General features: G+C 45.2%; 1 long non-coding RNA gene across 1 annotated transcript; it reads left to right on the forward strand.

Moving 5' to 3' along the window:
* The first annotated feature begins 556 nt into the window (after positions 1 to 556).
* Positions 557 to 22,858, forward strand: LOC103188155. Its single transcript, XR_488957.2, has 3 exons — positions 557 to 702; positions 1,267 to 1,358; positions 22,741 to 22,858. It is a non-coding gene; the product is annotated as an uncharacterized LOC103188155 (long non-coding RNA).
* The last annotated feature ends 203 nt before the right edge of the window (positions 22,859 to 23,061 follow it).

The raw sequence follows: 23,061 nt of genomic DNA on the forward strand, positions 1-23,061 counted from the left end.
CAGAGGAACTTCACAAAGAACCAGAGCGCTACTGAATGAGTAATTACCATCCATCACTCCTGAATACTTAGATAATGCTCATGAGGTCACCAAATATATTTCCTTTGCTGAATCACAGGGAGCAAAATCAAGCACACTGCACTGTCCTTTTCCTGTGGACGTTTTCCAGTTTAAATTGGCTGAATGTCAATTCGTTACCAGAAATAAAGGCTCCTGCCATAACTCCATTTACATAGCTGGGATTTGACTTGCGTGGACCCACTGTGAACTCCACTGTTAAGTAAATCTAAGAACTCTCAGTTTATCTTATTGGTATTGTAAATGGTAAGAATATTCAGCCCTCTGGCTATCAATTTTATATTGTTTGATAGTATCTTTGATCTTACCTGTGGGTCACCAGGCAAGAAAGAATGCCAGTACAGTGATTAGATATCAACCAGTCACACTTATACAGCACCGTTCATGGAGGGAGAACATCTCAGAACACTTTACAACAACAACAACAGCAAGATTGCATTTTTAGAGCGCCTTTCACGTCGGGAGGACGTCCCAAGGTGCTGACAGTCTTTACAAAGACGGAGTGGGAGCCCGAGCTGGGAGAGATATCGGAAGGGAAAGGAGGAAATGGTGGAAGACACAAAAGATTTTGAAAACTGAGAGGGAGACGACAAAGCAGAAGGATTTGAAAAGAAAGTTCAATGGGTGAGGACAAAGTAGCAGAAAGCTCACCCATCAATGGTGGAGTGTAGCAGGGTTGAGGGGGATGTACGAACATTGGTTTCATAGTATTCAAGATCTAGTGTTCCTATTGAAAGTCCACATTGCAGATGTTATTCCTGTAGCTTAAGTGAGCCTTACAAATCCAGATAAATGTAGCCAAATGCCCCTACTGACTGGTTTCAGGGCTTCACGAAAGTATTGGCTACACTAAGTCCTGTACACTCAGGTCAAAACTCCAAAAGGCTTTTGTTCCCGTCATTAGTGAAACATTTGTCCTGTTGTTTGGAGTGATTTTCCTGCATAATTGAACCCACTTTCTCCACCCAATCACCAAAGTTGTACATCGCATAACAGAAGGAGTAGCAGGAAGCCTCCATCATAACAACTTGACAACAGCAGATAACACTACACCTCCACGCCTTATGTCCAGGAAGCACATTGTTGGGATTAATTGTGCAGAAGATCTATTTGCAGGAATTTGGCTTCCAATAGAATAAGTGGAAAAAAAACTATTTTCCTTTGTGAATCTGTGCTTTAACCTTCCAGATCGCTGAATTGGAATTATCCTGGTCATCCAACTTGGCCCAACTTGTAAAAGGGGAAGGAAGGAAAGCTTGGAATGATTTGGAAAAATGGGGGTAAGTTTGAAGGAAGGCTGAACTGGCTTGTAAGTCATTTACAAATAATAATCCTTGAAATTCATCTAACCTTTTGCATCAGGAGAAAGATGCTCTAAGGAGAAATTGTTTCCTCTGGTGAGTGAGTCGGTAACCAGAGGACACAGATTTAAGATAATTGGCAAAGAACCAGAGGGGAGAATTTTTTTTCCCCCAGAAAGTTGTTACGATCTGGAATACACTGCCTGAAAGGAATTGGATGTGTTCTTGAAAAGAAAAAAATAGCAGGACTATGGGGCAAGAGCGGGGTGTGGGACTAGTCAGCTAGCTTTTTCAGAGCTGGTACAGGCGAGATGGACCGAATATCCTCCATTGTGTTGTAGGATCCTAGGAGATTGTCTCACAGCAGGTTACATTTTATTGTAATATGCAGTGGCTTTGCATTTTTCTAGGCAATTCATACCAGCTCAATACATGAGTAAAGCTCATTATATGCATAAGACCATTATATGGGTAAACTCATTGCATAACATGGGTTGTTGCTCTTAGGATGATGTTTGTTCATTGATACATGGCTACTCTAAATTGAACTAAATTGAATTCAAGATCCTCATCCTCACCTACAAGGCCATTCACAGCCTTGCTCCCTCCTACCTCTCCGACCTACTATCCCCCTACTTACCTGCCCATACCCTCCATTCCTCTGGCTCCGGTCTGCTCCACATCCCCCGCCCCAACCACCCTACCATCGGTGGCCGGGCCTTCAGGCTCTCAGCCCCTGGGCTATGGAACTACATCCCCCAGTGCCTTCACCTTCCTTCCTCCCTTTCCTCCTTCAAGGCCGGTCTCAAGACCTTTCTCTTTGACCGTGCCTTCAGCTCCCCTCTCGACTCTCTACCCCCTCCTCGCTCCCTCCCTTCCCTCCCCTCACCCTGACCATTTCCCCCCTGCTCGGGTCCTGACCCAACTGTCCAGCGCCTTGGGACGTCCTCCCGACGTGAAAGGCGCTGTATAAATGGAATCTTGTTGTTGTTGTTGTTGAACATCTATTAGGATATCATTCATCAATTACAGCAGGAATCTTTAAAGGGAGGATGAGATGAGACTCTAAATTGACATGCTGGAAAAATGTTGAAGAAATTACCGATCAAAGAGATCTGATGTGAAACGGTTAGTTGTATTGATTTTAGTTGAAGATATTATTAGAATTGGAATTTGGTGTTTAAACTATTTCTGAAGGAATGGTTGCACCTGTTTACTAAGTTCACTCCAATGTAAATGATGCTGTGTAGCAAATACTTTGAGGGATTGCTAAAGAAACTACAGATTCCTGATTTCACACAGGGCTGGAGGAAGACTAATGTGTGCAAAATAAGTCCTGCATGTGGATTTCTATGTTGGTGAGAGCCGAATCGCAATTTCTCATTCATTTTTATGTTGTTTATATTTCATCATGGTGTCGCGTGGCTCAATTGGTAGCACTCTTGCCTCTGAGTCCCAAGTCTGTGGGTTCAAGCCCCACGTCAGGACTTTGAACTCGCAGTCTATGCTGGTATTCCATTGCCATGCTGGGGGGAGCGCTGCCCTGTTGAAAGTGCCAACCTTCAGACAAGACATTAAACTGAGACATTAACCCATGCATTAGTTATAGTGCCTCATCACATCATCAAAAAATCTCAAAGCGCTTTACAGGATTTTCAGTAAAGTGTAATGACTGTGTGTCGAGAAGACGTGATAAGGCGCTATATCAAATGCAAAGATTGTTATTATTATTATTATTAGTTATTGCCAAACTTTCATCAAGAGGCCAAGTGGAGATTTAGCATTTCCCAGAGAGAGTTATGTCCTTTTTCAAATTAACACAGGAACTCACAATGTTCCCTTCAAGTTTGTTAGTTAGGTGAGATCAACAAAATCTCCTTATACCGAAAGTGGGGATCATCGATTAGGATCTTGGTGAAGCCTTTGTGAGGCACAGCAATTACCATAGATGCCACTGTTAAGTGTGCGAACATTGATATTTGGGGTATACTTTTCATAAGTTGTTTCATAAATATGATAAAGGATCGCTGGAACAGTGCCCATCAGCAAATGTGCCAGAAGTCGTGCAGTTTGTAACATGATACCATGTATAATTTATACACTAGCAGGAATTTCATGAAACACAGGGGTCTCACTTTGCTATTTTTTAATCAGAGATATCTTAGTAAGGCATCCAAGTCGTGCAAATGGGGAGTAATAATAATAATAATCCTTGGAATAGAGAACTTTTGAAAAGAAGTGTATCACACCAACGTGCCTGAATTCTGTTCCAGCATTCCATTCATCCACAAAACACCTAGTCAATAAACTTTACAGTATATCCTTCAAAGCTCTGTGAGACATCATCTCTTGACATGAAAGGCGCTGTCTCAAATGAAAATAATAATTATTATCATCAAAATCCTGAGCAAGTTTCCCATGAATCGATGAGAAGATTCTACCAGCATCCTTTATTAAAAATCCCATTAACAAATTCCGCAATTTAAACCCTGGTGCTCTGTCATGTTAGGAACCAATGATGTGTGTAACTGTACATTTTAAATGGTCTTGTACCACAGCTTTGTACAGTTTTTAACAATTCACTATTTAATCATTATCACAACGGTATTCAAGATGTAATTGATTATTTTAGTAAGACATGATTAATATTACACTGTAGAAGGTAGCTTGCTGTTTGTTACTGCAACATCAGCATTTTTGTCAGCGTCACAGCTGAAAATCTTCTGAGCTGGACAACACACAGATAATAATACAGTAAACCCCAGGGTTACACACTGAAACGTACCATCAGGTCACATTTATGGGTGATGCTTTTAACCCCTAGAGTGCTAGCAATTTTACGGACGATAACAACCAATTATGTTTGTGTAACGCCTTTCACATCGGGAGGACAGTCAGGGATTTGGACCCATGCTGGGGACTGGGATAAGGAGGGATGGAGGACAAGGAGGATAGGGATAAGATAGTGACCAAAGACGCGTTCGAGGAGGCAAGAGAGACCACGGCAAAGGGACAGTGGGATGGAGTTCCAAAGGGTGGGAGCAGAGAGGCTGACAACTTATATCTGTGTGCAAATTATCTGCCATGTAGGTCGACAAAAAAACTGCCATGTGTTCTGCTTCTCACTGCTATCCAGTGAATCTTGCTCCAGCTTCCATATGTAGATGTTGAATTAAAAGGTTGGGCTTGGTTCTCATGTAACTCAAGGTTGAGTAGCCTTCCAGCTCTGAATGTCTAGAGTCATGCATGAGGCATAGAATCATAGAATATTACGCCACAGAAGGAGGCTATTCGGCCCTTTGTGCCTGCGCTGGCTCTTTGGAAGAGCTGCCCAATCAGACCCACTCCCCCGCTCTTTCCCCATATCCTTGCAAATTTTTCCTTTTCAAGTACCAATCTAATTCCCTTTTGAAAGGGATTATTGAATCTGTTTCCACCACCCTTTCAGGCAGTGCATTCCAGACTGTAACAACTCTCTGTGTAAAAATATTCTCCCCGTCTCCCCTCAGGTTCTTTTGCCAATTATCTTAAATCTATGTTCCCTAGTTATTGACCCGCCTGCCAGTGGAAACAGTTTCTCCCTATCTACACTATCAAAACCCTCATCATTTTGAACACCTCTATTAAATCTCTGCTTAACCTGCTCTGCTCTAAGGAGAACAATCCCATCTTCTCTAATCTCTCCACATAACTAAGATCCTTCATCCCTGGTACCATTCTGGTAAATCTCCAAGGCCTTAATATCCTTCCTAAAGTGTGGTGCCCAGAATTGGACACATACTCCAGCTGACTTATAAAGGTTTAGCAGAACTTCCTTGCTTTTGTACACTATGCCTCTATTTATAAAGCCAAGAATCCCATACGCTTTTTTAACAACCTGTCCTGCCACCTTCAAAGACCTGTGTATGTGAACCCCCAGGTCTCTCTGCTCCTGTGCCCCCTTTAAATCTGTACTATTTATTGTATATTTGTTGGGACGTCCTCCTTACGTGAAAGGCGCTATACAAATGTAATTTGTTGTTGTTATATTGCCTCTCCTCATTCTTCCTCCCAAAATGCATCACTTCACACTTCTCTGCGTTAAACTAAGATATCCCACAGCGTTTCACAGGATACACTGTAAAGTGGAGCAACTGTGTGTTTTGTGGGTGAACACGGCAGCGAGTTTGCACAAAGCAAGGTTCCATAAACAGCCATGGAGTGAGTGATCAATTTATTAGGGGGATTGTTGGCCAGGATACTAGGATAGAAAAATTCCCTTCTCTGAATAAAATAACCAACTTTTATCTCTTGGCATTCTGCCCATTTAGTTAAATGCTGGAACTAAGTAGTTACCTCAGAACTTTATGTGGGTCTTGATAAGAAATTGATAGAAATCAGCATTTGCTTCACAAAGAGGAGCAGATCACAGTGCAGGATTGGCATTTGGAGTCCTGTAGCTCAGTGGTTGAGCACTCGCTTTGCAAGCGAGAGACCTGAGTTCAATTCCAGGCAGAGGGCGAAACCTTGGGCAAGTTTCCTTACTCCACACAGAGCCTAATAATAATCCCTCCAAAACCAAAAACAATAATAAATTGGTCATTTTCAATCCATGACTGTTTGTGGGACATTGCTGTGCGCAATTGGCTGCCGCGTTTGCCCACAAATATACAGTCAATTCACTTTACAGTGTGTTCTGTGAAGCGCTTTGGGACGTCCTCCCGACGTGAAAAGCGCTATATCAAATGCAAGGATTATTATTATTATTATTATTATTTGTACAAAAGGAGGTGGCACTGTGTTTGGTAGCAGATACAGGAATAATATTAATAATAATAATCCTTGCATTTGATATAGCGATTTTCACGTCGGGAGGACGTCCCAAAGCGCTTCACAGAACACACTGTAAAGTGAATTGACTGTATATTTGTGGGCGAACGCGGCAGCCAATTGCGCTCAGCAATGTCCATAAACAGTCGTAGATTGAAAATAACGAATTTTATTATTGTTTTTGGTTTTGGAGGGATCATTATTAGGCTCTGTGTGGAGTAAGGAAACTTGCCCAAGGTTTCTCCCTGCCTGGAATTGAACTCAGGACTCTCGCTTGCAAAGCGGGTGCTCTAACCACTGAGCTACAGGACTCCACAAAGCTGGCTGAATAAATTTACTTCATGATCTGGTTATTTGCTCGAAAGTTTAGGCCAAGTATTTGTTTCTGCTGATGTAGGCAGTAAGTGTAGTTACATTCAGACAGTTTATATTTAACACCTTCAAAGATATTCATTCACCATGCAAAGCCTCTTAAACTGGTAATTGATGCTTTCGTTCTGAAGAGTTAATGGGACAGTTAATCTATCGCTTTTGTCCTGGTTGCATGTCAGAGTAACAAAGAGAGAACTTATTGCCGGAGACCTTTTTAAAGAAAAATTCCAAAATTAAATATGTGCGCGTTATTTTCATAAATTGAACTAGCTGTTTTATTTTTAGGATGCTCAATTACAATTTTTAATTTAAACAAAGCACTTGGTAATATCTATCCTTATCAATGGAGTTAAAAATGGTTACACAAACACCCGAACCTGACTCTATTTTTAGTAAGCCAAATTGAACGCGCCAAGAGATTTTAAGTGGATAATTATTAAAGCCCTGTGCATCATAGGTAATTCTGAATGAAAGCTTTGGAAGTCTGGCTAATGTGCCCTCTCTTTTGATACATTTCATAATTGCCCAGTTATATAAAAGACTAATGAAGCTCCATTTCTGTGACAGTGTGCAGTAGTCATTTGTTCTGCTCTAATGTTGTGCTTAAAATCTCGAGTTCTGTAGGTAGACCTTGTGCTGCGGTTTCCAGTGCTCTGTGGTTAGGCAGAACTATACAGGAAAATGGCTACAACAACGACAACAAATTACATTTGTATAGTGCCTTTCACGTCGGAAAGAAGTCCCAAGGCACTGGGCAGTGAGAGATTTGGATCCGAGCTGGGGGTAGGGATCAGGAGGGATGGAGGGCATGGAGGATAGGAGTAGGAGGGTGGTTGAATTCACGGTCGAAGAGGAGGGCCTTGAGACATGCTTTGAAGGAGGCGAGGGAGCAAGACAAAGGGACTGTGGGATGTCCAAAGGGTGGGAACAGAGAAGCTGAAGGCCCGACTGCCGATGGTGGGAGGGCTGGGCGGGGGACATGGAGCCTACTAGCAGAGGGAGCAGACAGGTTGATATGGGGTTAGCAGATCACAAAGGCAGGAAGAAGCAAGGCTATGGAGGGTCTTGAAGGCGTGTTCAAGGATTTTGAACTCCATCCTTTGGGGGAATGAGGAGCCAGTAGAGCCGGGCGAGGGTGGAGGTGTTAGGTCACGGACTCTGATGCGGGAGAGAACATGAGCTGCAGACTTCTGGATGATCTGCAGCTTGTGGAGGGAAGAGTTGAAAAGGCCGACAAGCAGGGCATTGGCTTAGTCGAGCCTAGATGTAATAAATGCATGGCTGAGGGTTTCAGAGCCCTGAGGGGAGAGGCAGTGGTGGAGCCTGACGATGTTGCAGAGGGGGGGGAAGGCAGATCGGGTCATGGCACAGATGTAGGATGGAAAGGACAGTTGAGGGTCAAACAAGACGCCAATGTTCCTGACTAGCTCAGTGAGGTGGAGTGTGCATTCCTGGATGCTGAGGTGCCTGAGGTGTGGAGGCATTGATGGAAGCCAAGAGAAGAAATAGCATTGAGGAATGACAAACTTAACAATGGACTCCAAAGGCATACCTAATATCCTTAATGCTTAAGTGTGCTCTTATCATTCCAAGATGTATTACTGTAGCTTAGTGGAGTCCTGTAGCTTAGTGGTTAGAGCATTCACCACGCAAGCGAGAGGACCTGGGTTTGATTCCAGGCAGTGCGAAACTTTGGGCAAGTTTCCTTGTTCCACACGCTTCTGTTTAACTAGCAGTAAGTAGGAATCCAGTTATTGGCGGATCACTTTTCCGGGGGTAATAATCTGGTCACTCAATCCAGGACTGTTTGTGGGACATTGCTGTGTGCAATTGGCTGTCGGGTTTTGCCCACAATATATACAGTTAATTCACTTTACAGTATATTCGGGCAATATGTACATCGTAACTTTTAAATCAACCCATGTCGGGACTTGGAATCACATAGTCTAAGGTGACACTCAAATACAGTGCTGAGGGCTGTGATTCATTGTCAGATGTGCCATCCTTCGGATGAGATGTTAAAGTAAGGTGGACGTTAAAGATCCCAGAGCACTATCCGAAAAGAGAAAGAAGTTTTTCCCAGTGTCCTGGCCAACAACCCTCCAAATAATCTTGGTCACTCGCTCCATGGCTATTTGTAGGACATTACTGTGCACAACTAGCTGCCGCGTTTCGCCCACAACACAATCAATCCAATATTTACATTGTATCCTGTGAAGCTTTGAAATGTCAACGATATGATAAGGAACTATTTCAAAGGCAAGGATTATTATTATGACATTTGTTTCCAAAACTATAACATCAAAATGTTACTTCGCATATAATTGCTGTCAAGTGATTGAATTTGTTGAGAAAGGAGGTGGTAGTCAATTCGCTCAGCAAAAGCAAACCATGAAGTAAATAACGCATTTAGCCAGAAAATTGGGGAAAACTCCCTTCTCTTTTCAAGTAGAGTCATGGCATCTTTAATGTCCACTTGAAGATAAGTAGATTGGACTTTGGTTTAACAACTTATCCAAAGAACAGCGCCTTCAATAATGTACTACTGCAGTAAAGTAGTGGAAGCTTGGATTATCAGATCAAATTCCAATATGAGACTTGAACACACAACCTTTTAACACATAGGTGTGAGTGTTACTAACTGACTGAGACACTATATCAAAGACACTACAACCAAAGGGAGTTAGTGCATTGTATAATTTTTCATAAGCCAATCCATTACTAGGTTTGTTCTAATGAAAGTTATAAAAAGAATAAATTATGATAATCTGTGGGATATAATTTATTTCTCTTTCATGTTGACCATAATTTTTTTGTGAGATTAGGTTAGCTCAGTTATATATTTCAGTCTGATTTATATAACACTAGCTCCAATAGCTAAGTGAGCAACTGATTGGGCTTCTTAAAGCTGATAAAACATGGCCGTTTGGTGAAGGTTTTTGTGTAGAAAAGTGGCTTCTCTGGTGGGAAATGAATTTTAAGATATCCTTTGGTAATCCTGAGTTCATTGTGCACCTCATTCTATGGTGTGCAGAAGATGTTCTTGATTTCAAGAATGCAATACAATTTGCATTTATACGATGCCTTTCAACAATAGCAACAACTCGCATTTCTATAGCTCCTTTCACACAGTGTTGTGTCTCGGAGCACTTAGCAGTGATGCAGCCTGAAACTGAGGCATGGGGAGGGAGAGGTGATCGTAAGCATGGTCCAAGAGGAAGGTTTTAAAGTCTCTGTGCTGTGGGCAGGGCAGAACCCAGACTGGAAGGGCTGGAGTAAGGATTGGAGAGAGATATGTGGAGTCCTGTAGCTCAGTGGTTAGAGCACTCGCTTTGCAAGTGAGAGACCTGAGTTCAATTCCAGGCAGAGGGCGAAACCTTGGGCAAGTTTCCTTACTCCACACAGAGCCTAATAATAATCCCTCCAAAACCAAAAACAATAATAAAATTGGTCATTTTTAATCTACGACTGTTTGTGGGACATTGCTGTGCGCAATTGGCTGCTGCGTTCGCCCACAAATGTACGGTCAATTCACTTTACAGTGTGTTCTGTGAAGCGCTTTGGGACGTCCTCCCGACGTGAAAAGCGCTATATCAAATGCAAGGATTATTATTATTATTATTAAGTGCTTTCAGGCATCGCAAAAATATGATAAGGCTCTAAATCAAATTAAAGGATTATTATTATTATTAATAATTTTATTAGAAAATTTTAATCGTTCCGTTTACATTAGTTTTTATAGCAGTTTCAATGCAGGATCAATCTTCGTTAGGCTGCCTATAGCACACACACATTAATGCGCTGGGACTTTTTATGGGTTTTTGCTGTCATTTGTGATGCAGAACGTGCAATATGAATTCAGCAATATGTGTTTCTATCATTGGGAATTCCAATAATGTTGATGTGAAAAACGATAGAATTTTCTGTTCATGAAAACTATGGCAAACAAAATAAGGAAAAAGGTCACCAAGCATTTTTTTTTAACCTGAATTTGTATCTTTCATTTCCTTCGTGTCAGGACAGGTCTAGATACTGCATTCAGTCAGTTCTGGTCACTGCAACATAAGTGGGCTGACTAGGGCTTTGAAGGCAGTTCAGAAGCAAGCAAAAAGGATGATACCCATTGTTAGATGTATGAATTGGGCAAATAGAAAAATGCGGAAATGTTTGTCAAAAATTGCAGGGAGATTTGGAAATCCCGTGGAAAATTGCAGGGAATTTCTTGACAAATTTTGCAAAAGTTGCGGGGAGTTGATTGGTGCCAACCTACATTTTACTGCCAACCTACATTTTTTCATTCATTGATAAAAATTAAACATAAGGAAATGATACATATTAAATTATTGCAAAAAAATATGAATTATTTCTTTAACATAAACTGGGTGACCCTTTTTTTGGGGAGGCGGACACTAGCAAAACTACAGGAGCTCACCACCTCCTGCCTTTCTTAGGGCCTGGCACCACACACAGATCTAGAGAAGCACACACACAGACAGAGAGACACACACACTCATAGACACAGAGATATACATATACATTCACACGACACTCACACACAGATATACATGGGCCGAATGGCCTCCTTCGATGCTGTATAATTCTATGATTCTATGAACAGTGGGGCCTCTGAGGGAAGCCCATTTGCCACTTGGCCACACCGCGTCTGCGCGTCCAGAGCCGCTCCACCCACAGTGAAGTCAGGTAAACAGTGAGCGGCCCGCAGGCCAGAAACGTTATTTATAGCAGGTTTGTAGCAGTGGGTTGTTTATAGCAGATTCCACGGGGAAAGTGCGGCCGCACTTTTCTATTGGCCCAGGCTATGAACATTGATTAGACAAACTAGAGCTTGTGAGGATAAACCTGAATGTTACAGTATCATTTTCCTGCCTGACAAAAATGAGTCCCCAAATGTTCTGTCATTCAAGTGACCAAAGTCATCACAATAATTAAACTGATTAATTAATCCCTCAGCCGTTGCTTCCTAAAGTGCCCTTTGATCATCAACATCGTCGGCCAAAACAGTTTATATTGTTTCAGGCACAGCATTCTGTGAATGGATTGAAGTCAAATATGAACATTCTTCAATCATTCTGGCAAGCTTGGCTTTACTTTTCCCAAGAGTTTGATTTTGGATTATTTCATTTTATTTTTTAAAAAATCTTTCGGCAACGCAATCGTACCATTCATTTTCTTATGCTTTTTTTATCCGCGAGTCCAGCACCCAGCAACTTCAAATAAAACTAGCTCCAGTTCTGAAGGCAACCTGCAGCATTGTAAGGAAACCCCCCAAAAAACTGAGTGAAACTCACAATATAATAATGATAATCCTTGCATTTAGCTATAGCACTTTATCACGTCATCGAGACTTCTCAAAGTGCTTCACAGCATATATTATAAAATGGAGTGACTGTGTATTTTGTGAGCGAATGCGGTAGCCAATATGCGCATAGCAATATGTCACAAACTCCCATGGAGTGAGTGACCAATTTCATCTGTGAGATTGTTGGCCAGGAAACCAAGAGGGAGCAGATAGATTAGGAAGCGGAGGCGGCCAAGATGGATCCTTGGGGTACCCTATAGGTAACCGGGAGAGAGCGGGAGGAAAAGCCGTTTGTGCAGATGTACTGCTGGCGGTTCGTGAAGTAGGACTCGAACCAGGTGAGTGCGGTCCCACTAAGGTGGATGATGGAGCAAAGGTGATGGAGGAGCGTGATCGACTGGGTCGAAAGTGGCGGAGTGGTCCAGAAAGACAAGGAGGCAGAGGGAGCCCTGGTCACAGATAGAGAGGATGTCGTTTGTGATTTTCACAAGCGCAGTCTCTGTATTGTGGGCAGGGCGGAAACTGGACTGGAAGGATTCAAAGAGGGAGAGGGAGGAGAGGTGTGCGCGGAGTTGATTGGCAACAACGCGTTTTAGGACTTTATCCAGTTAATGTACTGCTGCAGTTTCTTGTGCAAATCAAAATAAAATTAAAATTAATTTCAATTGTTATCCCCAACATAGCAAACAAACCATAATGAACCTAAGTGCCTCAAGAAATAAAATACTTTTGTGGAGTCCTGTATCTTAGTGGTTAGAGCACTTGCTTCACAAGTGAGAGGACCTGGGTTTAATTCCCGGCAGGGCGAAACGTTGGGCAAGTTTCCTTACTCCACACGCCTCTGTTTATCTAGCAGTAAGTAGGAATCTGGTAGTTAGTTGATTGGTGGATCGCTTTTCCAGGGGTAATAATCCTTTCAAATTAAAAATAATAATATGGTCAATCAATCCACAACAGTTGGTGGGACATTGCTGTGCGCAATTGGCTCACGCATTTTGCCCACAAAATATACAGTCAATCGCTTTACAGTATATTCTGTGAAGCACTTTGAGATGTCTCGAAGACGTGATAAAGCACCATATCAAATACAAAGATTATTATTATTATTAATAATTTTATTAGAAAATTTGAATCGTTCCGTTCACATTAGTTTTTATAGCAGTTTCAATGCAGGATCAATCTCCGTTATGCTGCCTTGAATTTATATTGCGCCTTTCACAATGGGAGGGATCCCAAGACACTGGACAGGAAGGGTTTGCACCTGTAAGATTTGGGAGGAGACAAACAAAATGTTGGTGTATAATTCATGAGTTTATTGAACTTATAATAGCAATAGTCAACAAGTCAGACTGTTAGCTTAACAAATCCTTCAAGTTGAGACAATAGATACAGTAAAATCGATATTATTCAATCCCACTGAAAAAAAGGGTTGACCCTCTATGACGATTCCAACTATTCCAAAGTTAATTCTTTTACAAACAAAAACAGAAGTCGCTGGGAACACTCAACAGGTCAGGCATCATCTATGGAGAAAGGAAAGTGAGTCAACATTTCGGGACCACGACCCTTCGTCAGAACTGGGGCATGTTGGGATGTCTGTCATTTAAGTGTTTTTAACTCCGCCTCCTTCCATAGTCTAATTCACAAGTCTCCCTGCATTTGTCTCTCGTTTTCCTCTTATCATCCTCAAGGAAGTAATCACTCAAAACCCCAGGTGGGAGATCATCTTCCCAGACACCCAGCTAAGGATGATTATGTTACCAGAAACTGACCTCAACCAGTTCCAGCTCAGATGTCTTTAACTGCTGCTAAGCTAGTTATTAAAACAACCTTATAACCTTAAAACAACCACAACTGTTTGTGGGACACTGCTGTGCACAATTTGCTGCCGCATTTCGCTCATAAATATACGGTCAATTCACTTTACAGCATATTCTGTGAAGCGCTTGTCTTGAGATGTCTAGAAGACCTGAAAAGCGCTATATCAAATGCAAGGATTATTATTATTATTATTATCCATGTTTGTTCTCTCGACTTGTTCCCCACTTGCTGTCCTTATATTCAATTCGAGGGCATGTTCCACCCTGACCCCTGCCCACCCCTGCCTCTACGCCTTTGAACCTGTCTCTCCCTCCTCTCTCATCACCACCATAACCCATATGAAACCCACCACCTGCTCCCTCGATCCCGTCCCCACCCCCTCCTTACCTCCCAGCTCCACCTCCTTGCCTCTTTACCCACTCACATTGTTAACCTCTCCTTGTCCTCTGGTACTGTTCCCACCCCTTTAAAAAACGCTGTCATCATTCCTATCCTTAAAAAACCCTCCCTGGACCCTTCTCTTCTCTCTAACTACCACCTCATCTCCAACCTCCCCTTCATCTCCAAGGTCTTGGAACGCATTGTTGCTTCTCAGCTTCGCTCCTTCTTCTCCTGCCAATCCCTTCTTGAACCCCTCCAATTGGGTTTCCGTGCCGCCCATAGCACAGAAACAGCCTTGGTCAAAGTGACAAATGACATTCTGTCCATCTGTGACAGGGCTCCCTCTGCCTCCTCGTCCTCCTTGACATCTCTGCTGCTTTTGAATTGTTGACCACTCTATCCTCATCAACCGCCACTCCTCTCACCTCAACCTCCATGGCAGTGTTCTTGACTGGTTCAGATCATACCTCTCACACTGCCTGCGCTTCATCTTCATTTAGGGAGTCCTGTAGCTCAATGGGTAGAGCACTCGCTTTGCAAGTGAAAGACCTGAGTTCAATTCCAGGCAGAGGGCGAAACCTGGGGCAAGTTTCCTTACTCCACACAGAGCCTAATAATAATCCCTCCAAAACCAAAAACAATAATAAATTGGTCATTTTCAATCTACGACTGTTTGTGGGACATTGCTGTGCGCAATTGGCTGCCACGTTCGCCCACAAAAAATATACAGTCAATTCACTTTACAGTGTGTTCTGTGAAGCGCATGGGACGTCCTCCTGATGCTATATCAAATGCAGAGGGAGCCCTGTCACAGATGGACAGAATGTCCTTAGTCCCCTCCTCTTCCGCATCTTCAACATGTCTTGGTGACATCATCCGCAGACATTGGATCAACTTCCACATGTATGTGGATGACACCCAACTCTACCTCTCTGCCTCCACCCTTGACTCCTGGATCACTGCTGTGCTGATAGATTGTATGTCAGACATCAAATCCTGGATGAGAGCTAACTTTCTTCAGTTGAACGTCAACAAGACCAAGGCTCTCCTGATTGGCTCCCGTCAGCGCCTCCTCACCACAGGCGCTGACAGCATCACCAACCATGGATGAACACGCCACCTTGCTAAGCCAGTCCGGAACCTTGGGGTTTTGTTTGACCTTTTACTATCCTTCTACCCCAAATCTGCACCACTCTGCCTTCCCCCACCTCTGCAAAGTTGCCCGGCTCCAACACTGTCTCACACCACAGGCCGCTGAAACCCTCATACACACTTTAATTAAATCGAGGCTCGACTATGCAAACTCACCTCTTGTCGGCCTTCCCAACTCCTCCCTCCACAGGTTGCAGATCATCCAGAACTCTGCAGCCCGTGTCCTCTCCCTATCACCCCCATCCTTGCCCAACTCCACTGGCTTCCCATCACACAGAGGATACAGTTCAAGATGCTGGTCCTCACATTCAAAGCCCTCCACGGTCTTGCTCCCCTCTACCTCTCTGACCTGCTAACCCCCTACCATCCTATTCGCTCCCTCCACTCAGCGGGTTCTGGCCTGCTTCACGTCGCCTGCTTTGCTTGCCCCATTATTGTTCAAATGCAAAAAGAACAAAGCATTTTCACAAAACAATTTGCGTCCCAGGATGAGATTACAAGAGTGAATTACGTGATTGCACACAAAATCGCCAAGAACAGCAAACCATTCTCTGAAGGAAAATTTATAAAGGAATGTATGATTGACTCTGCCTTGATTTTATGCCCAGACAAAAAAAAACAGTTTGAGAACATTAGCTTGTCAAGGCGAACTATTGTGAGACGTGTCGAGGATATCTCTGAGAACCTGTATCTGCAGTTAAAAAGTAAAGTAAGCAATTTTTGCATATTTTTCACTGGCACTCGATAAGAGTTGTGATGTCAAAGACACAGCCCAGTTGATAATTTTTATTCGAGGCTCACAGAAGAACTAGCATCAATGTAATCAATGAAAGATATGACAACTGGAGAAGATTTTTTGGAGACAGTAAATAAGTGTATCTTAAAATTAGGAGTGGAGTGGAAAAAATTGGTGAATGTGACCACCGATGGAAGCCCAAATCTAACAGGAAAAAATGTTGAGTTACTGAAAAGAATTCAAGATCAAGTCAAAGAAACAAATCCAGAACAGAATATTGTTTTTCTACAATGCATTATCCACCAAGAGGTCCTCTGTAAGAGTGTTCTAAAACTAAGCAATGTCGTGGACACAGTTACAGATGTGGTCAACTACATTTGAGCAAGAGGATTAAACCACTGGCAATTTGTAACTGCTTGAGGAATTGGAATTCGAGCACGAGGGTGTTCTGTATCACACGAATGTAAGATGGCTTAGTTTAACTCTATCTTTCTGCCTCCACCCTCAACTCCAGGACCACTGCTGTCCTGACAGACTGCCTGTCGGACATGAAGTCCTGGCTGGGGGCAAATTTCCTACAGTTGAATGTGAACAAGACTGAGGCCCTCCTGATTGGCTCACACCAGCGCCTCCGCACCTCAGGCTCTGGAGACATCAACCTCCATGGTTGCACACTTCAACTCACCAGCCAGTCAGGAACCTCGGTGTCTTGTTCGACCCTCAACTGTCTTTTCTTCCCCACATCCAAGCCATGACCCACTCTGCCTTCCCTCACCTCCGTAACATCGCCCAACTCCACCACTACAATAACAACAACAAAAATAACATTTATAGAGCGCCTTTCACGTCGGGATGACGTCCTAAAGTGCTGAACAGTCAAGTGTCGGGGCCCGAGCATGGGGGAGGGGTGGTGTAGGGGTGAGGGAAGGCAGAGAGATGGGAGGGAGACCCAAGGCACGGTTGAAGAGAAGGGTCTTGAGACCGGCCTTGAAGGATGCAAGGGAGGAAGCGAGGCGAAGGGACTGTGGGATGGAGTTCCAGAGTGTGGCGGCAGAGAGGCTGAAAGCCCGGCCACCGATGGTAGGATGGGTCGAGCGGGAAACATGGCCAGAACCTGATGAGCGGAGGGAGCGGGCAGGTTGGTAGGGAGTCAGCAGGTCAGAGAGGTAGGAGGGGGCAAGGCCATGGATGGTCTGAAAGGTGAGGATGAGGACCTTGAACTCAATCCTCTGGGGGATGAGGAGCTAGTGGAGTCGGGCGAGGGTGAGAGTGATGGGGTCGCAGAGCCTGGTGCGTGAGAGCACATGAGCTGCAGTTTTGGATGATCTGCAGTTTGTGAAGGGAAGAGTTGGGAAGGCCGATGAGGAAGGAATTCCTGTAATCAAGTCTTGAGATGACGAATGCGTGGATGAAGGTTTTGGCAGCCTGAGGGGTGAGGGAGTGGCGGAGTCTGGCAATATTGTGGAGGTGGTGGTAGGCAGTGCCGGTCATGGCGTGGATGTGGGGGAGAAAGAACAGTTTAGGGTCAAACAAGACACCCAGGTTCCTGACTGGCTTAGTGAGGTTGAGTGTGCAGCCGTTGAGGCAGCCGCGAGCCGATCAGGAGGGCCTCGGTCTTGCTGACGTTGAGTTGGAGAAAGGTGTCCCTCATCCAGGACTTATTATCGGACAGACAATCCGTCAGGACCTCAGTAGTCCTGGAGTTCAGGGTGGAGGCAAAGAAATAGAGTTGACTGTTATCCGCATACATGTGGAAATTTACCCCATGTCTGCGGATGACGTCACAAACGGGGAGCATATAGAGGGTGAAGAGGAGGGGACCAAGGACAGAGCCCTGAGGAACACCACACAAGTCAGTGTGGGGGCTGGAGGAGAAACCATTTGCTGCAATGAAGTGGAGGTGGGGTGAAAGGTAGGACCTGAACCAGTCAAGGACAGAACCTTGAAGGTTGAGGTGGGAGGAGAGGCGGTGGAAGAGGATTGAATGGTCCACTGTGTCAAAGGCGGCGGAGAGGTCGAGGAGAACGAGGAGGTAGAGGGAGCCCTGGTCACACATGGTCAGGATGTCGTTTGTGACCTTGGCCAGCGCAGCACGGAAACCAGCTTGGAGGGCTTCATGGAGTGAATGAGAGGAGAGGAAAGAGCGAAGCTGGGAGGCAACAGCTCTCTCAAGCATCTTGGATAGGAAAGGAAGATTTGAGATGGGCCGGTAGCTGGATAGCTGTGATGGGTCGAGGGAAGGCTTTTTCAAGGTGGGGGTGATAGTGACTGTTTTGAGGGGGGAAGGAACAGTGGCAGATGACAGGGAGAGGTTAATGATATCGGCGAGTAGTGGGGCAAGGAGGTGGAGCTGGGATTTAAGGAGGGGGTGGGAATGGAGTCGAGGGAGCAGGTGGTGGACTTCATGGAGGTTACCATGTTGAAGACAGAGGAGGGGGTGACAGGTTCAAAGGTGTGAAAGGAGGGATGGGTAATTGTCAGATGAGTAATTGTGTGGGTTGGGGGTAGGGAGGGGTTGGACATTGGGAGGGCAGTGGCAGCTGTGCGGATTCCATCGATTTTGGACTCGAGGAAGCCCAGTATTTTCTCGCAGTGAGAATCGGAGATAAGTATCTGCAAGGCATGTCCGGGAATGCGGAGGAGCTGATTAGTGGTAGAGAACAGGAGCCTGGAATGCCTTTCACCTCCAGGATTAACCTGGAATAGAAGGATGATTTGGCCAAGGCGAGAGCAGAGCAGTAGATCTTGATGAGATCCAGCCAGATGTGGCGGTGGACCGTTAGGCCGGATTTGAGCCAAATGTATTTGGAAGACTGCACCTGGACCTTAAGCGAGCGGAGGTGGCTGGTGAACCAGGGTGAGGATCGGAAATAGGAGGCAGTTCGGGAGGTGAGGGGAGCAAGGGCATTGAGTGTGGTGGAGAGGGTGCTGTGGAGAAGAGTAAGCGCAGTGAGTGGGTTGTTGCGAGAGGTGGACCAGAGGGGGAGGAGATCAGAGGACTCCAGGGCAGCAGAGAGGGATTGCGAGCAGATCTTCTTTCACGGGAGGTAGAAGATGGTGGTAGGTTTGGAGACAATGGGGAGAGGGATATAGGAGTTGAGGGAGATTAAATGGTGGTCAGAGATGGCCTTGTCAGTGATGGTGACATCCGAGACGCTGAGGCCCCGGGTGATCACCAGGTTGAGCGGGTGACCGTGGGTGTGAGTAGCAGAGTGGATGTGGAGGGAGAGGTTGAGAGAGGAGAGGAAAGAGGAGAAGTCTGAGGAGGTGGTGAAGTGGAGGTTGAAGTCGCCTAGGATGATGAGGCGGTCGGAGCAGATGCAGAGGGAAGCAAAGAGAGTGGAGACGTCAGAGATGAAGGTGGGAGAGGATTTTGGGGGGCAGTAAAGGAAGAGAATTTTCAGAGAGAGGTGGGAGGGATGGCAGAAGGTAAGGTGTTCAAAGGAGGGGAACAAACCGGTGGAGTAGGGGAATAGGGCAAGTGATGCCGTGGATATGAGAGCCACACCACCGCCGCGACGGTTGGGGTGTGGGGCATGGTGGTAAGTGTAGCCGGCTGGTGTGGCCTCAGTGAGGGGGAAGGTGTCACCTGGGGTGATCCAGGTTTCTGTTAGTGCCATGATGTCAATGTTCTCATCGAGGATGAGTTCATTGATGGCCAGGGTCTTGTTGGAGATGGAGCGGACATTTTGAAGTCCCTTGCGGAGTGGACAGTTGGCAGGGGGATGTGTGGGATGGGAGGGGTTTGGGGAATGGTTGGGAGGGAGGGTGGGGACGCAAATGAGGGAGGAGAGGTTAGCCCCCGGGGCCAGGGTCCGGGGTGGCTTGCAGCGGTAGTGAGGAATGGGGCAGTCGGTGTGGCTGCTGCTGGACAGCCAACGTCGAGTGCCTCGATGACCCCGGAGGAGGATTCCCAGGTTGGAACAGTGGGAGGTGAGGTGGGGGTGTCAAGCAGAGATAGGAGACGGGGAGGGCGGAGAGAGAGAGGACAGAACTGGAGAGTTGCAGGGAGGGAGGCATTTTGAGGGAGGGCCAGCTCAGGTTGGGGGCAGCAGCCAAGATGCGCACGCTGGGATGAGAGGCGGCGGATTTACTAAGACATTGTCAGCCTGCAGGAGGCTGATGGGGCGAGAGTTGGAGCAGAGGGCGGAGGGCGTTCATTGTGGAGAGCAACGAGCAGCCTGCAGGGGAAGGACTGGGCAGACAGACAGACTAAGGGAGGGAGACACTGATACAGGCGGTCCTGTACTATACTGTGCTGTAGCTGCTACCAGGGATTCAAACCTGGCGGGCGGAAGTGACGTTACGCGGAATGGCGGGAAAAACTGGAGGTCCAAAATGGCAGCTCCCCCTGACAGGTAGTGGCCGCTGCTCGATCCATGCAACACCCGCCCCACCTCAAAGGCCACTAGACGCCCAGCCCAGCCGGCAGTTACCTGTCCCTGCCTCTGGCTATTGCTGGTCCCGATCCCCGGGACCCCAGCCCCCGCTCTGGCTAACACCGGTCCCAATCCCCGGGAGCCCAGCCCTGTGACTACCCGCCGCTGTCTGACTTACCTTCCCTGAGTCCTGCTTGGTTTACCTGGGTTTTCGAGGCCCTGCCGCTCGTTGACCCACGATTACCTCACCCCTCAGGCCGCTGAGACTCTTGTTCATGCCTTCATCATCTCCAGGCTCGACTATGCAAATGCCCTGCTTGTTGGCCTTCCCAACTCCTCCCTCCACAGGCTGCAGATAATCCAGAACTCTGCAGCCCGTGTCCTTTCCCGCACCAAACTCCGTGACCCCATCTCCCCAACTCTCGCCCAACTCCACTGGCTCCCTGTCCTTCAGAGGATCCAGTTCAAGATCCTGGTCCTCACCTACAAAGCCCTCCATGGGCTCGCCCCATCCTTCCTCTGCGATCTCCTAACCCCCTACCAACCCGCCCGCTCCCTCCACTCAGCTGGCTCTGTCCTGCTCCACATTCCACGACTCACCCGCCCCAACATTGGCGGGAGAGCCTTCAGCCACTCTACCCCCAACCTTTGGAATCCCCCAATCCCCTCAAGACCCTCCTCTTCGACCATGCCATCAGCCAACCCCCTTCCCCTCCCCTCCCTTCTCCCCCCCGGACCCCAGCTCGGGTCTGAAATGCTGTACTCTGTCCAGCTCCTTGGGACGTCCTCCCGACGTAAAAGGTGCTATACAAATGTAATCTTGTTGTTGTTGTAGTTTAGGAAAGGTCTTGAAAAGAGTGTGGGAACTGAGAGCAGAGATTGATTGATTTTTGGACATGAAACAAAAAGATTCGGATTTCCCACAGCTGAATGATGCAAATTGGTTCTCTGATTTCACATTTGCCATTGATATCATCGGCCACATGAATGAACTGAATTGAAAACTGCAACAGAAGGGGACCTTTGTGCACAATTTGTATTTCAGTGTTAAGTCATTTATGACTAAATTATTTATTTTATCACGTCAGATAGGAAACAGGCTGTTTGCCCAACTTTGCAGCACATTACTGTTTGCGAACAAAGTCTTGAAAAGTATACTTTGTCACTACTTGACTTACATGCAGAATTTTCTTGCCGATTCCAGGATTTCAATTTGATCAAAAATGACCTGTTTTAGTCTCTTCACCTTTCTCATTTGATGTTGACAAAGCCCCATTTGACCTCCAAGTCAAGCTTATTGACCTGCGATGTGATCCATTGCTTGCGGAGCAATTCAAATCAGTGCCGCTTCCCAGTTTTTACGCCTCTCTTAATGAATATACCTTTAAAAAATTAAACGCTCATGCCCGGAGGATGCTTGTGCTTTTGGATCAACATATATATGCAAGGAGACATTTTCTGTGATGAAATTCAATAAATCAAAAACATAGATCTGTGATGACTAATGACCACCTTGAAGCAGTACTCCGTATTGCAACAACGGAGATGATGCCTGACTTTAATTGTCTGGTTAACGCACATCAACACTTTCATTCTTCCCATTGAGTGAACTTCTCACATTCTCATCAATATGTGAATAAATGAATAAATATTGAATAAATGTCTGCTCAGTGATTGTTTTTATTTAACCTAATTTTAATGAATGTCAATTATATAGACTTTATTTTATGCATGTGCAAGTGTAAGACTTGATTTTGAGCTATTATTAAGCATTTGCATCTATATTAAATGTGTGGCCAGTGAAGCTTACCAAAACTAGTGAAGTGGCCCGCCAGCCAAAATAATTGCCCACCCCTGGTCTAGAGGATTGTAAGCCAGCACACCGGGGAAACCCATTTTTCTTTTTGAATAAAGTCATGCAATCTTGACAAGATGGAAAATAGGAAGTTCCTTTGATCAGTGAATCTCCGTACCTTCATGGCTGTTTGTGAGACATCACTGCAAATTGATTGCGTGTTTGCCCCGCAAATCCCCACAGTAAATCCGGTGAAGCGCTTTCAGGTGTCCTCCCCACGTGAAATCCTATAGGTAAGGATTATTATTACTATTTTTGCAAACAGTGCAAGTTAATCCTTGCATTTTTGATATCAGATCTAATGTCACCAATTAGGACATGCATATGGATAAAAGCATTCCGTTAATTCCAGTTAATTCCAGGACTGCTTCCAGTTATGTTTCACCTTGCCCAGAAATCGAACCCAGGTCCTCTCGCTTGCAAGGCGAGTGCCCTAACCAATTCGCTACAGGACTGTGTTACAGGTTCACCTTAAATTAAGTCAAACGTATAACAACCTGAGTTTAATTTTAAAAATATCTCTTGCTGTATTCTAGATCCCAGCTGGTCGGTTGTGAGCAGCGATCACAATGCAGTGAACATTTAGTCGCTAATGATGAACATTCTTTGACCCTATCTCGAGACTGAAGAGTGTCAACAGTGAAGGCACAGATTGATGGCTGCAGGTTTGTGTGACCCTATGTCATATCACATCTCTGGGAGAGAGATCCTCTTTCCTATCATTGCTATTTTTAAATATTTCAATTTACATTTTTATATTTTAAAAACTCCAACAGAGCTTATACCGCAGATGAAATTGCTCCAAAAGGCAAAAATGCACGACAGACAAGTTGCAAAGCAAATTGCAAAGCAAATTG

Source organism: Callorhinchus milii, unplaced genomic scaffold, assembly GCF_018977255.1.
Source record: "Callorhinchus milii isolate IMCB2004 unplaced genomic scaffold, IMCB_Cmil_1.0 Scaffold13, whole genome shotgun sequence".
Taxonomy (NCBI): domain Eukaryota; kingdom Metazoa; phylum Chordata; class Chondrichthyes; order Chimaeriformes; family Callorhinchidae; genus Callorhinchus; species Callorhinchus milii.